A 13,169-nucleotide genomic window follows, 5' to 3' on the forward strand; every position below is an offset into this window, starting at 1 on the left:
GGTCCCCACTCTGCACTCCCCCTCATTCACAATGATATGATTTTTTGTTCTGATGATGCCTGATACCTGATCCTTTTGACACCTCGTGATCACACAGGGTGATGTGCTTCTTCCATGTGGTCTTTGTTGTTGATTACAAAGGTTTTCAAACAAATCTCATCTCAAACAAGCAATCACCTGGCCCCCTGCCACCTGATCATCTGTCCCAGGAAACCCACCTAGGCCGACTATCTGTTAGAACAGGCCCGCCCCCGGCCCAGGCATCATATCTGAGCATCAGAGCTCCCATTCTGTCCCAATGAGGAGCAGACCCCTCCCCCCAAGGTCGCTTGTTTTGAATCAGATCCCCTATCATGCTTGAGGAAGATTCCCCCAGGTGTCTGACCCAAGAGCCCCTACCTCAGGTCACCTGAAGAGGACACCCCCACAGGTTATCTGAGGAGTGGCCCTCTACCCCCAACCCCCAGGCCTGATAGTTTAGAACTGCTGACTCTATGGCCCCACCAGGGTTCCTATACAACACACAGAGAATGGATACTCATGTACTAAATGAGGAGCTGATACTAAGGGCTCAAGTAGAAAGAAAATGCTTTGAAAATGATAATGGCAGCATATGTACAAATGTGCTTGACACAATGCATGTATGCATGGATTGTGATAAGAGCGTGAGAGCCCCCAATAAAATGATTTTTTTTAAAAAGTCGCCTTTTCAAGAAGATGGCCAAAGGCGAAGAAGGAAGCTCCTGCCTCTCCCAAAACGGAAGCCAAAGCAAAGGCTTTAAAAGCCAAGAAGGCCATGCTGAAAGGTGTCCACAGTCACACAAAAAAAGATCCGCACGTCACCCACTTTTCGTCGGCCCAAGACCCTGAGACTAAGAAGGCAGCCCAAATACCCTCGGAAGAGCGCCCCCAGGAGCAATAAGCTGGACCATCATGCCATCAAGCTCCCCTTGACCACAGAGTCTGCCATGAAGAAGATCGAAGATAGCAGCACACTTGTGTTCATTGTGGCTATCAAACCCAACAAACACCAGATCAAATAGGTTGGGAAGAAGCTCTATAACACTGACGTAGCCAAGTTCAACACCTTGATCAGGCCTGACGGTGAGAAGATGGCATATGTTCTACTGGCTCCTGACTATGACGCTTTAGATATTGCCAACAAAACTGGAATCATCTAAAGTGAGCCCAGCTGGCCAATGCAAAATATAAACTTTTTCAATTAAGAAAAAAAATCAAATACTTCTGGGAGCGAGGCTTGACTAGACAGGCTAGACTGAGAATGGTATCACCCAACACTCAGACTTGAAACCATTCTGTGTGCTGCCTATCTTTGCCCTCGAGTCTGGCCCACAGCCCTGAAGCAGGCCATGCGCCGGAAGAGCTGTATTGGGACACAGACACCAAAACCAGCTGCCGTCGATTCCAACTTCAGGCAACACTGGATGTCGGAAGAGTTGTAGGTGGTGAGCTTTCCAGACATAGATGGTTGGCTAGGTCGTTCTGAGGAGGCTCTGGTTAGAGCCGCAACTCTGACTTGCCATCTGCAGCAGTGAGCTCTAGCTGCTTGTGGACCCTGCGGAGCAGTCACGGAGTATAGTTCCTGTCAGTCCAGAGTGGAGTTGTAAGAGGCTATCTGGCCCAGGAGTGGATGGAAGGAAAGAAACATCAGTGTCAAACGGGGGAGGCTGAACTTGGTGTGTTCCTGGTCATAACTAAACTGCTGACATGGAAGTCTGGGAGGAAGGGCCCTCAGGCAGGTGGGGAAAGGAGGTGTCACGGCATTGAGTGCTTGGACCGATGGCCCGAAGCACTGACCTTTGGCACAAAAGGAACAAAATACAAGTGCAGTGAGCAGTGTGGCATCAATTCTGTGGGTTGGGAAAGGCCTACTGCACGTGGCTTGAGTTAGACACCAGCCTGTGATGGTGAAAGACCTATCACTTGCCCTGTGTCCCACAGAAGCTGAGCAGGGGGCATGGAAAGGAGGGTGGGGAACAGATGAGATCACAGAGCAGCTGGTTCAAATGAAGAACTTGGGGATCCAGCGTGCATACCTGCCGACGCCTAGGGTTGAGTGTTTAAATATTGGTAATAAAAACAAGATCCAGGGGAGCTGGCTGCATAGGAGACCCTGCAAGCACAGCCCTGGGGATTTGAACTGTGTGCTGTCATGGGCCAGGGCTAGGATGACCACTGAAAACGCTGATGTCGCCTTGGGTATAGCAGTGGCAGCCTGACCCCTCTACGTGGAATCTGACATTCTCTTTTTGGGTCCTTGATTTGAATAGGACCTAGACAGTGGGAGGCATGCACCCAAGGAGGGCCTCATGTCCCTGTCTCAGATGTGTAGAGGGGTCACATCCCTCTGGCAGTCCCATCAGGAGGCCAGCGGGTGACTGGGGCCAGGAGAGTAGGCAGGAGACTGACTCAGGACTGCTGGCAGCAGCAGCATGATTGAGTGGAGACCCCAGGTAGGGGGGTGGGGGTGGGGCCCTGGGGTCTCTTCAGTGGAGTGACTTTTATGATTCCCTGACTTCTATGTTTACCTGTGTTTCCACTTTCTGAAGGGAGCTGGCCTGCACACCTGCTGCCTTGTGCCTCCTGCTCCTGCCTGGTTGATACTGTCGATGGGATTGAAGGCCACCTCTGGGTGGAGCCAGCTCCCTCTTGTTCCTGCCCGTGCTGTTTGTGGTCATCTTTCCATGGGCCAGTCCCCGCAGAGGGAAAGCCCACTGGAATTAATTACTTCCGTGGTAACTGGCTAAGACTTAAAAAACTTGAAGGACCAAGGATCACCGGAACAGATGGGAGTAGAGGAGAGGTGTGTCAGTAAAAGGTGATCGTTTGGAACAGTTTCCGCATCTCGGTCCCTACCTGCTCTGCCACACATGCAATCTCGTGTGCTTGGTCCCCAGAGGGACCTCAGTGTGTGCCAGGATCTGTGGGTTCCAGAGAGGCTTCATCCCGTGGTGAACAGACGTAGCTATGACCCAGCTAAGCTTGGCAATACAGAGGCCATCGTGCCTCCACAGTCCCATTTCACTCTCAGCTGCCAGTACGTCCTCCTCGTGCCATATGACCCAGGAGGCCCCAACTGTGCCTTAAACAGAACTCATTCTTTCTTGCCCCCACGGCTTTGCTCATCATCAGCTCCCCGTCCCTCCAGCACCTTTCTTCACGCCCTATGGAGGCAGTGTCCTCCCCTCCAGGCCACAGGTATGATTTCTTGGAGGGGCCTTTCCTCTACCTCCAAGACCCAGTTACTGCCCAGGCCGATGTAGCCAGAGGGGCATCCCCGGTTATCCCAACAGGCCTTTCACTTTAAGGTCTAACTCATCAATATGATAGAAATCTATATATAGCTGTATGGAATTAAAGAGGAGTATTTGTGGACTCTGGAGCCCTGGTGGCATAGGGGTGGTATGCTGGACTGCTAAGCTAACCACAGGGTCAGCAGTTCTAAACCACCAGCCACTCCATGGGAGAAAGATGTGGCTTTCTACTCCTGCAAAGATTTAGTCTTGGAAACCCACAGGGGCAGTTCTACTCTGTCCTATGGGGCTGCTATGAGTTGGCATCAACTGGATGGCAGAGTTGGTTTTGTGGACATGTGGGTTTCCAGAACAACTCGATGTTAGAAGAAGTACGGCCAGAATGCTCCTCAGAAGCAAGAACACATGGTCAGGAGCCCCCAGTCCCTGGGGGGAGGAGGACATCACACTGGGTAAAGTGGAGGGGCAGCGAAAAAAGGTAGACAGTCAAGGGGATGGCCTGATAACAGTGGCTGCGACCATGAGCCCTAGCATCGCCACACTATGAGGCTGGCTCAGCACTAGGCGTGGCTCACTCTTGTGCGGCCACCATATCGGGGGATGGTCATGGAAGCTGGCTTCACTTCCACCTTCCTTACTGATGGGTGTTGAAAATCTATTTCTTCTGAGTCATTTTATGTTTGTGAACAGGGCTCACCCAGCTTACTCCCCCTCAGATCCCACCCAAAGGTGAAGGTGCCTGGGCCCTCCCCCACAAAGCCCCTTGTCGGCAGACCTTGGAGCTGAGAGGATGCAGGACTGCTTTGGGGCACATGAGCAGCTTGGTCTCAGAGGCACTTGGACACCTAGCACATACAGATAATCACCACTTCAGCAGACGCCCCAGGCAGCCCCTCGAGAGCACCCCCTCCCCCATTGTTAACGCACTACTGGGCCACTCCTGGAAGGGACAATTCTGGACCAATGGGTAGTTTGTAAGTGCCTGCTCGGTCCACAGAGAGCCCTAGTGGTGCAGTGGTTATGCAGTGGGCAGTGATCCTCCAGGTCAGCAGTTCAAAACCAGCCAGCATGAGGGAGAAAGATGGGTTTTCTACTCCCACACAGAGTGACAGTCTCAGAAACCTATGGTGGGGGCTGGGGGGGAGGGAGGCAGTTCTGCCATGTGGGGTGAGTTGGCAAGGACTCAGTGGTGGGGAGTTTGGGGGTTGCTTAGCCCACTCCTGCCCAGTGCAAAACTGGGCCCCTCAGAGCACCAGTCCTCTGCCCAGAGGAGCTGAGGCCCATTACAGGCAGAAGTATATGAGCAGAGGCTCTGAAGGTCACATGACCTACTTCCCACGCACAAGCCAGGAGAATAGGATTTCCTGTCTGTGTTCAGGCTGGAGAGCCTGTGGGAGTGCGTGCTTTTGCTCTTGGTCTTTGCGTTTGGGGGTGAGGCTTTGCCTGCAGGAAGGTGCTGTGGGACTCCCGAAGATGCCAGACACCTGGGAGCAGAGCCTTCCTGCAGGAAGCCCTGTTCACACCAAGCAGTGGGCACAATTGCTCATGCTCACCTGCCCAGGCCTTGTCCCCGCCTGCCTGGCCAGCATCTGGACATGCATTCTGGTTGTTGGCTGTGGCTAAGTGAATCAGAGACATTGACTTACCCACGTCCCAACAAAGCCGTGGCCTCCAGTCGCTTCACCACAGATGGGCGCTCGGGGCTCCTGTGCTGCCACTGGGGGTGTTCCCTGCCGCTGCCCGCAGTGTCCTTGCCCGGTCACGATCCTGAGATGGGATCCCCTCCTGGCTGTAGGAAAGGGCCCTGGGCGATGGTCGCCAACTTGACCAGAGCAGCAGCAGCTCCGCCAGATGTTGACCTAGGGCTGGAGTCTGAGAGGTGGGGGCGGCTCCAGGTAGCCCGACTCTGTGTCCCCAGAGGCGGCAATGGCAGGGATGCTGAAAGGCGTGCCCCAGGGCCCTGGGCCAGGTGGCCGCGCCAGCACCCTCTGCTGAGGCCCTACCAGAAGTTAGCACAGGTGTCCGGCTGTGCTCCCCCCACCCTGCCGCAAGTATCCTAGTTCTGCAGTCTGGCAGCTCCCGGGGCGCCCTGGGGGTGCGCAGGCTCCGAGGGCGGATGGTTTGGCACGCTGATCCATTACGCTGCAGAAAGAACTATCACACACACACCCCACTGACCCCTCCACGCCACACGCCCCGGGGTGCGGACTCCTGGGTGGGCCACAAGGGGCAGGGGCGGGAAGACCTCTGGAATGGCGCCGGCTCCCGCAAAGCATGGTGGTTAGGCAGCACCCGCTGGACAGTGGACTATGCTGGACAGTGAAGGAGGCCCCAAGGCCTGGAGTACTGGGTCCCATGCTGGTCACCAAGTGCAAGGTCGTGGTTGGCACCCAATAGCCTCCCTGGGGCTTTCTGTACAGCTTGGGACCCCAGAGAAGGTCTTGTGCGTGAGGCTCCTGGAGGGCCAGCCTGTCTGTCGCTGCCCCTCTACTTTACCCAGGGCACCTGCCACACCAACATTCGGAGCAGAGCCGTGGGCCTGTGTCGGGAGCAAAGCCACTGGCCGGCAGGGGCTGTTGGAAGCCAAGGACAGAGCCAGCAGGCAACGTTCCTATGGTTCATATCCTACCCTGTCCTAGAGGGCCACCTTGAGTCAGCAATGGGTCTGGCGGTTTTGACTGACTCAACATTGAGATAGCCTCAAATGGCCCAACTTTTATTGGAAATTTCTTCACTTTCTACATAACAATGCCTATCTTCACCCTATCTAGAAATGGCACTACCTTTAAACAAAAGGATTGGGAAATTCTATGTGAGCTCCCTTCACGATCGCTGGAACAAGGCAGAAGTTCTGCGTATCCATCTCACAACCGACAGTTGCCACAGACTTCTGGCTGGCCGCACCTGGCCTCCTGGTGTCACGCAGGTCCTGCCCCTATCAGAAGCTCGGAGGCCTTGTGTAATGCTGGCTAGTCCCTAGTGTCCCTCGGGACCAGCCCACCCGACCCTACAGCAAGCAGCACAGGCCACCAAGCACTGAGGCAGTGGCTCTGTTTCCCCAGCTGTGGCGACAACCACACTGAGCCTCTTGGCTCTCTCCAAAGTTGGGTTGCTGCAGCAGGTGTTTGCCAGCTGCTCACCTGGCTTTCAGACCTGCTTCCGGTGAGCCCCAGGTGTCTTCAGCTGCAGGGCTCCTCACTGGATCGCTCTGGTCTGACCCCAGCTGAACCCAGCTGCTTTCCCACCGGGCACACTGCCCAGAGCGGACAGCAGAGTGAGTTCTCCAGGAGATCTTATTTGTGGGTGGGTGTGGTTCTATGCATCTGGGTGCAAGGGAGGTTCTCCGCTTTCCAGGTGAGTCTTTCTGTTTCTGGCTTTTTAAAATGATGGCCATGCTGACTGAGTCCCAGGACCTTCTCCTCCCAGCAGCGTCCCCCTAGCCGCAGGACGCCTAGCATGACCAGAACAGGACCCTTGCCTCCTTGGCCCTCCCTGTACATGGCACCTTCCTGATGGCCTCTGCACAGCTCTGGTCACTTGCGGAGGGCAAGAGGTGAGAGGGTGCCTACGCTGGCCTTGAGAGCCTCGTCTGTCCGGACTCACAGCAATCCTACAGGACAGAGGAAAACTTCCCCAGAGGGACTCCGAGGCTGTAAATCTTTACGGAAGCAAACAGCCTCATCAGGCCAGTGAGTTCAAACTGCAGACCTTTAAATTAACTGGTCTCAAGGGAAACCCATCACCATGCAGCACCCGCAACAGGCTACAAAAATGGGGACCTGTGTCTGCATTTCCTAGACATCTTGACCACTGCTGCACACTGAGCCTTTGGATCATGGTCTTTATCTCTGCGTGCTTGACAGACCTTGAGTGGGCTGAGAATTCACGTGGGAGCAAGTCGGACAACTGCTGCTCACCTTTGCTGCCGTGGTTCCCATGATGACAGGCTCAGCTGAGCACGCTCGGTGGAGGTGCCAGCTGTGTCCCCTCACCGTTGATCAGCACAAGTCACAGACCTGAGTGGGTTTCTTTGGATGTGATGAACTGGACTGCATTACAGGGTGGGGTCTCACCACATTCCACCCTCCCTTTGCTTTTAATAACTGTGCACATTTGAAGCTTGTACTTTTCTAAGGGTTCAAGGACTGGGACACCTTTGTCTATTGCACATCCCTGAGTCTCAGGAACGCTGATGTTACCACGTCTAATGAAGCCTGCCCTTGCACTGAGTAAATCTGTTGCACAAGTTCCCTTTAGAGCAGGGGTCCTCAAACTTTTTAAACAGGGGGCCAATTCACTGTCCCTCAGACCCGTCGGAGGGCGGGACTATAGTTTTTTTAAAAAAAACTATAAACAAATTCCTATGCACACTGCACATATCTTATTTTGAAGTAAAAAAACAAACGGGGCAAAAAACACCCAGCGGGCTGGATAAATGTCCTCGGTGGGCCGCATGTGGCCTGCAGGTCGTAGTTTGAGGACCCCTGCTTTAGAGCGTTGAATAGCAAGGATGTTACTCTGAGGACTAACATGCACCTGACCCAAACCACAATATTTTCAATTGCTCACCTGCATGTGAAAGTTGGACACTGAGTAAAAGGACTGAAGAAGAATCCATGCATTTGAATTGTGGTGCTGGCAAAGTATACTGAAAGTACCACCATAATTGAAGAAAGAAAGAGCACACTCAAAAGATTCTTGGAAACAAGTGAGAACCCAAACATAATGTATCACAACCTCTGGGGCACAGCAGAAGCAGTCCTCAGAGGGCAGTGTATAGCAATGAGTGCACATATCAAAAGAAACTACTAAACACCCAAACGCATCAGCTGCAACAACTGGAAAAGGGCCAGCGGAACAAGCCCTTGGATACCAGAAGAAAATAAAGAATGAAGATTAGGGTAGAAATGAAAGAAAATTTTTAAACTAAAAAATCAACGAGACAAGAACTTGGTTATTTGAAAAGATTAACAAAATTGATAAACGGCTGGCAAGCCAGCCTAACAGAGGAAAAGAATGAGAAAAGGCAAATTCTATGAATAAGAACTGAAATGGGTGAAATTATAACAACTAAATGAGATATGAAGACCCGTGGATGAGATTTTTGTAATAAAGGACTAAACACCTTAAGTAGGGAAGAGAGCCTTTATGTACATGGTGCTGGAAAAACTGATCTTTACCTGAAAAAGAGTGAAGCAGGATCCATACCTCACACCATGAACAAAAAACGAGCCCAAGATGGAGCAAAGACCTACATTTGAATTCTAGAACCATAAAGACCATCAATGAAAAAATAATAACAAACTTAAGGACCCTAATACAAGACTTAAACACACTACCAAGCATAATGAAAAGTATCCACACTATAGAAGACAAAATAAAGAACCTTGTAAAAATATGACATTCATTTATGCACATCAGAAGAGTTCAAAGAGAGCCCACAGATTGGGAAAAAATATTTAATAGTGCTACATCAGATAAAGGGCTAATCTCCACAATCTATAGAAAGTTATTACATCTTAACAAGAAAAATATGAACAACCCAATAATGGGCACAAGACATGAATTTACCAAAGATGACATCCAGGTGGCCAGCAACCATCTGAAGAAATTTCCATGTTTATTAGCAATATGAGAAATACAAATTAAAACAACAAGGAGATACCACCTTATGCTGATGCTTTTTGCAAAGTTCAGTAAAACAGAAAATCATACTGGAAAGGATGTGGAGAGATTGGAATACTTTTACATTGCTGGTGGGACTGTAGAACTGTATAGACACTGTGGAAATCAGCATGATACTTCCTTAAACAAATGCAAATACAGTTACCCATGATCCAGCCATCTTTCCACAGGGGGTATCCTCTAAAGAAATACAGAATCAAACATGAACAGACATATACCCACTTATGTTCATCGCAGCAGTTTTTGTAGCAAAAACATGGGAACAACCGTAAACTCTAATTCTAGAGGAATGGATTCAGAGGTTCTGGTACAGCCACACAATGATGTAAAGTCGCTTCTTGATCCAGTTCTTTCTGGTACCTGATGACAGTCACTGGTTTGTTTCCCCAGACAGCTCAGCCTGACACACTTGGTCTCTAGAGCACTAGCATGCCAGCCCCCTAGGCTGGCTGTGGAGCTAAGTGCAGCTCTTGGGTGGGGGGTAAAGAAAGCGATGTGTGCTGACCCCTGGAAGCCGATCTAATTTGTTGGGACCTCAGTCACCACAGCAGGTGGCCAAAGTTATTGAAGTTTTAGCCCTTGATCTTTATGAAACTGTCTCCCTGGTAAATGAGAAGACATGAAGGGAACTGGTTCTCAACACAAACCATTCTCTCAAAATAACTGGGTGCCAGTGGGTCAGGTAGCCCCAGAGCCACACTTCCCTCTTAAGAATTCTACTCCACTTTCCCCAGATTTATTTGTTCTTCAGATAAAAGCTGACCAATGCCTCCACTCAGAGGTTCTCTGAGTGCAGAGGTACTCCTGCTTTACCTGACGTGGGCACTGTCGCAGTTGTGAGCCGCCACTGGGGTGGGCAACCCTGCGGGACCCTGCTGGACAAAAGGCCAAAAGGATGGCCTGCTTTCCTGTAGTTTCTCATTGGTGAGTGGGCGCTGGGTCTTGGTGGGCCCGGTCGGTGTGTTCCTGCCTGGCCTGTGGGCTGCCTCCTGGTCCTTGGGTACTCTGCCCTGCCATCCACAGGCCATTCTTCTCCTTTCATCCCAGGACAGGGGCTCCAGGGCCCCTCGGAACATCCTATGGGATTCAGTCCCAACCTGTGAATGCTCCAGGGAGGAGCACCCAGAACATACTTGAGGGAAAGACAAAAAGTCCCTCCCAAGCCGGTGGGCAGAGGCTGCAAGAGGATGGGCCCTCTCAGGGAGGACTGGCAGTGATCTCCCGGATGGTTACCCTTTGCACCTGCTTTCTGTGTGGGCTCAGTCCCCCAGAAGGGCTGTTCCAAACACAATGCTCCCGAGGGCTGGGAGAAACAGCAGGATCACAACATGAATGGTTGTTGGGAAGATGGTTGTTTCGACAAAAGTTTAAAATAGTCAAACCAGTAGGCACACTTGGTAACTCTGGACAGTGGCTGTGGGACAATATTCACAGGCGCTGCTCCCCCTGCCCACGGGCCCCTGTGCAGACACTCCCTCCAGTCCAGGATGCATAGCAAAATGTTGGTGAGCTGAAAACAGCCCTCCGGAGTCGCTGGCGGCACCTCTTCTTTTTGCGGAAGGCGGATGATACTTGTGGCTATCTGAGGGAGGGTCAGTCCCTCTCCCCTTCTCGCTCTGAAGGCAGATGAGAGTGGCATAGGGAGTCCCATCCCCACGTGCTCAAGAACAGGAACGCCATGGAATTGGCACTACTGGCATTCTTAGGGTGACTTTCCATCATGTGGGTTGGCCGTTTGCACTGTTGGTGCACCAGCTGTTCACCCTCGTACCCACTAAGGCTGACTTTTATAGAAATGTAAAGAGCAGGCTGCATTTTTCTTGGAAGTGATCTGATATATAACTAAAAATGAACTGTTGCTGAACAAAAGTCAACCTTAGAGGCAGGCTGGGGAGGGGGCTCTCAGGGAAACTCTCACCTCCACAGAATCGGGAGGAAAGAAATGTGCTTGCAATGAGAAATCATCTGGCCATTCTTCTTAGTATTCTAGTGCATAGAAGCAACTACAATATAGTGCTTTGGAAATAAGCATCTTAAGAGAGTAGAATTATTATTATTTTATGATTATCAAGAGTGCCAATAAATACAATGGGGCCTTAGGTAATCTGGAATAAAGACTTTTCCAATCTGGGGCTCAGAGGAAAACAAGTCCTACAATGGAATTCCAGGTTTTAAAACAAAAATTTCTTCTAGAGGGCACCCATTTTATCTTCAACCAAAAATTAGTTGGTGAAGAAGTTCATTCTAAGCTTAACTTTTTGTAGCTGTGCTCAGAATATCAGCGGGATGAACTTGCGTGTCAGACACTAGAACGCAGGCAATTGCCTTTACCACGAACCTATCATGCTCTCTTGAATTTTGCAGTTCTATTGTGTCCTTAAGCCTGGCATACTTGCTTTTCTGGAATTCTGAAATATTTTAGGGCAGTCCTGGAGATGAAAAAATTTCAGAAGTCTGAAACTAGGATTCCAAGGTAGAACAAGTCAAAATCTGACATTGGAACAAAAAGCACAGAGTTTGGATGGGGCCTCTGTGGAAATACTGCCAATGGTGATACCAAGATGTCTAGAATTGAGGGTTTGTGATTTTGACCCTGAGGCATTTGGGGGAGCATGCCAGGGCCACTGAAAACGAAACATGTAGGGCTGACTTCTCTGAGATGTTGCACTCTGTAGTCTTCACCGCTGTCTTGACTGCGGCGTGGGACCACTTTGGTGGGATGTGATAGGCAGCTCACATGTCCTTTGTGGGGCGGATTTCATCTTGCTGCTCTTTCCAAATGGAGATGGGATTTTGTCTTGCTTGGATCCACAATCAATGCAACAGTCAAGAGATCAAAGGACTTATTGCATTAGGTAAATCTGCTGCACAAGACCTCTTTAGAGGAGTGAGGAGCAAGGACGTGCCTTTCAGGACTAAGGTGTGCCTCACCCAAGCCCTGGCATTCTCTGTTGCTTCATATGCATGTGAAAGTCACACACTGAATAAGGAAGACCATAGAAGAATAGATGCATTTGGATTGTGGTGCTGAGGGGAAAAAATTGAAAGTAAAAACTGATCTGTATCGGAAGAAGTTAGGCCAGAGGCAAGGATGGCAAGACTTCGTCTTCCAAACTTGGACATATTGTCAGGAGAGACCAGTCCCCAGAGAAGGACATCACTGTGTTTGGGAAAGTGGAGGGGCGGCACAGAAGCGGAAGGTCCTCAACAAGATGGATGGACACAGTGGCTGCATCAATGGGCGCAGGCGTAGGAACAATTGTGAGCATGGTACAGCTTCATGCCACGTTTTATGCTGTTGTACAGAGCGTCCTTATGGGTCAGAGTGAACTTGAGGCCACCGAATAACAACAACAAGTGTGCATGCAGTGGAAACTTGGCGGCAATGCTTTTGACTTGCCCTTGTATTTTCAGCACTGTGGACATGCCACCATTCGTATGATGATTCATTTGAGATATAAACTTCATTTCATTCTAATAAATTTGGCCTATTTTTCATGTTTACATATACTACTTGTATACAGAACTCAAAATAGAAGCCACTGTTCAGAGCCTTTTTGTAATTAATTGATATATTCACTTGGTTATTTGGGCTTTTTACATGCACAACCATCTCCTCTGCAAAGGCGGTTTTCTGTCTTCCCATTCAGTCTATATTTTTGTCCTGATTGCCTTCAGTGGCACTTCCAGCATGCCCTGGACAAGAAGGACGAAGGATGAGAGGAGACACCTACTGCACAACCGTGGAGGGAAGGCACCTGGTTTCTGACCATCAAGAATGAGGGTGACTGTCAATCTTTGTTGCTGTTCTTGTCGATGTTCTTCAGCAAGTGGAAGAAGGTCAACCCAGTGCTCCAAGATGTGAATGCAACATGTCGGCATGGAGTAGGGAACCAGTGGAGAGGTCTGAGGGGCCAGCCCTAAGCCAGACTACATGGACACCTGCCCCTCCCCCCAGAAGAATTTATTTCAGAGGATGGTACTGAATCTGCAGCTCCAGGAGAGGGACATATCTGATTGGAGCACATGGGAGCGGATGAAGGGGGAGGAGAGTGAGCACATCCTGGCCCATCAGGCCTTGAGGATGATGTTTCCACTCAGAGGAGCCAGTCCACAGAGAGGATCACATGTCCGGTCCCACTATGAGACATGATGCCCCTCATTGACCCATAGCCCTACAGGGGACAACACTGGAGACACAGTGTGGGA

Source organism: Echinops telfairi, unplaced genomic scaffold (genome assembly GCF_000313985.2).
Source record: "Echinops telfairi isolate 266 unplaced genomic scaffold, ASM31398v2 ScPeMD7_7400;HRSCAF=8409, whole genome shotgun sequence".
NCBI lineage: Eukaryota > Metazoa > Chordata > Mammalia > Afrosoricida > Tenrecidae > Echinops > Echinops telfairi.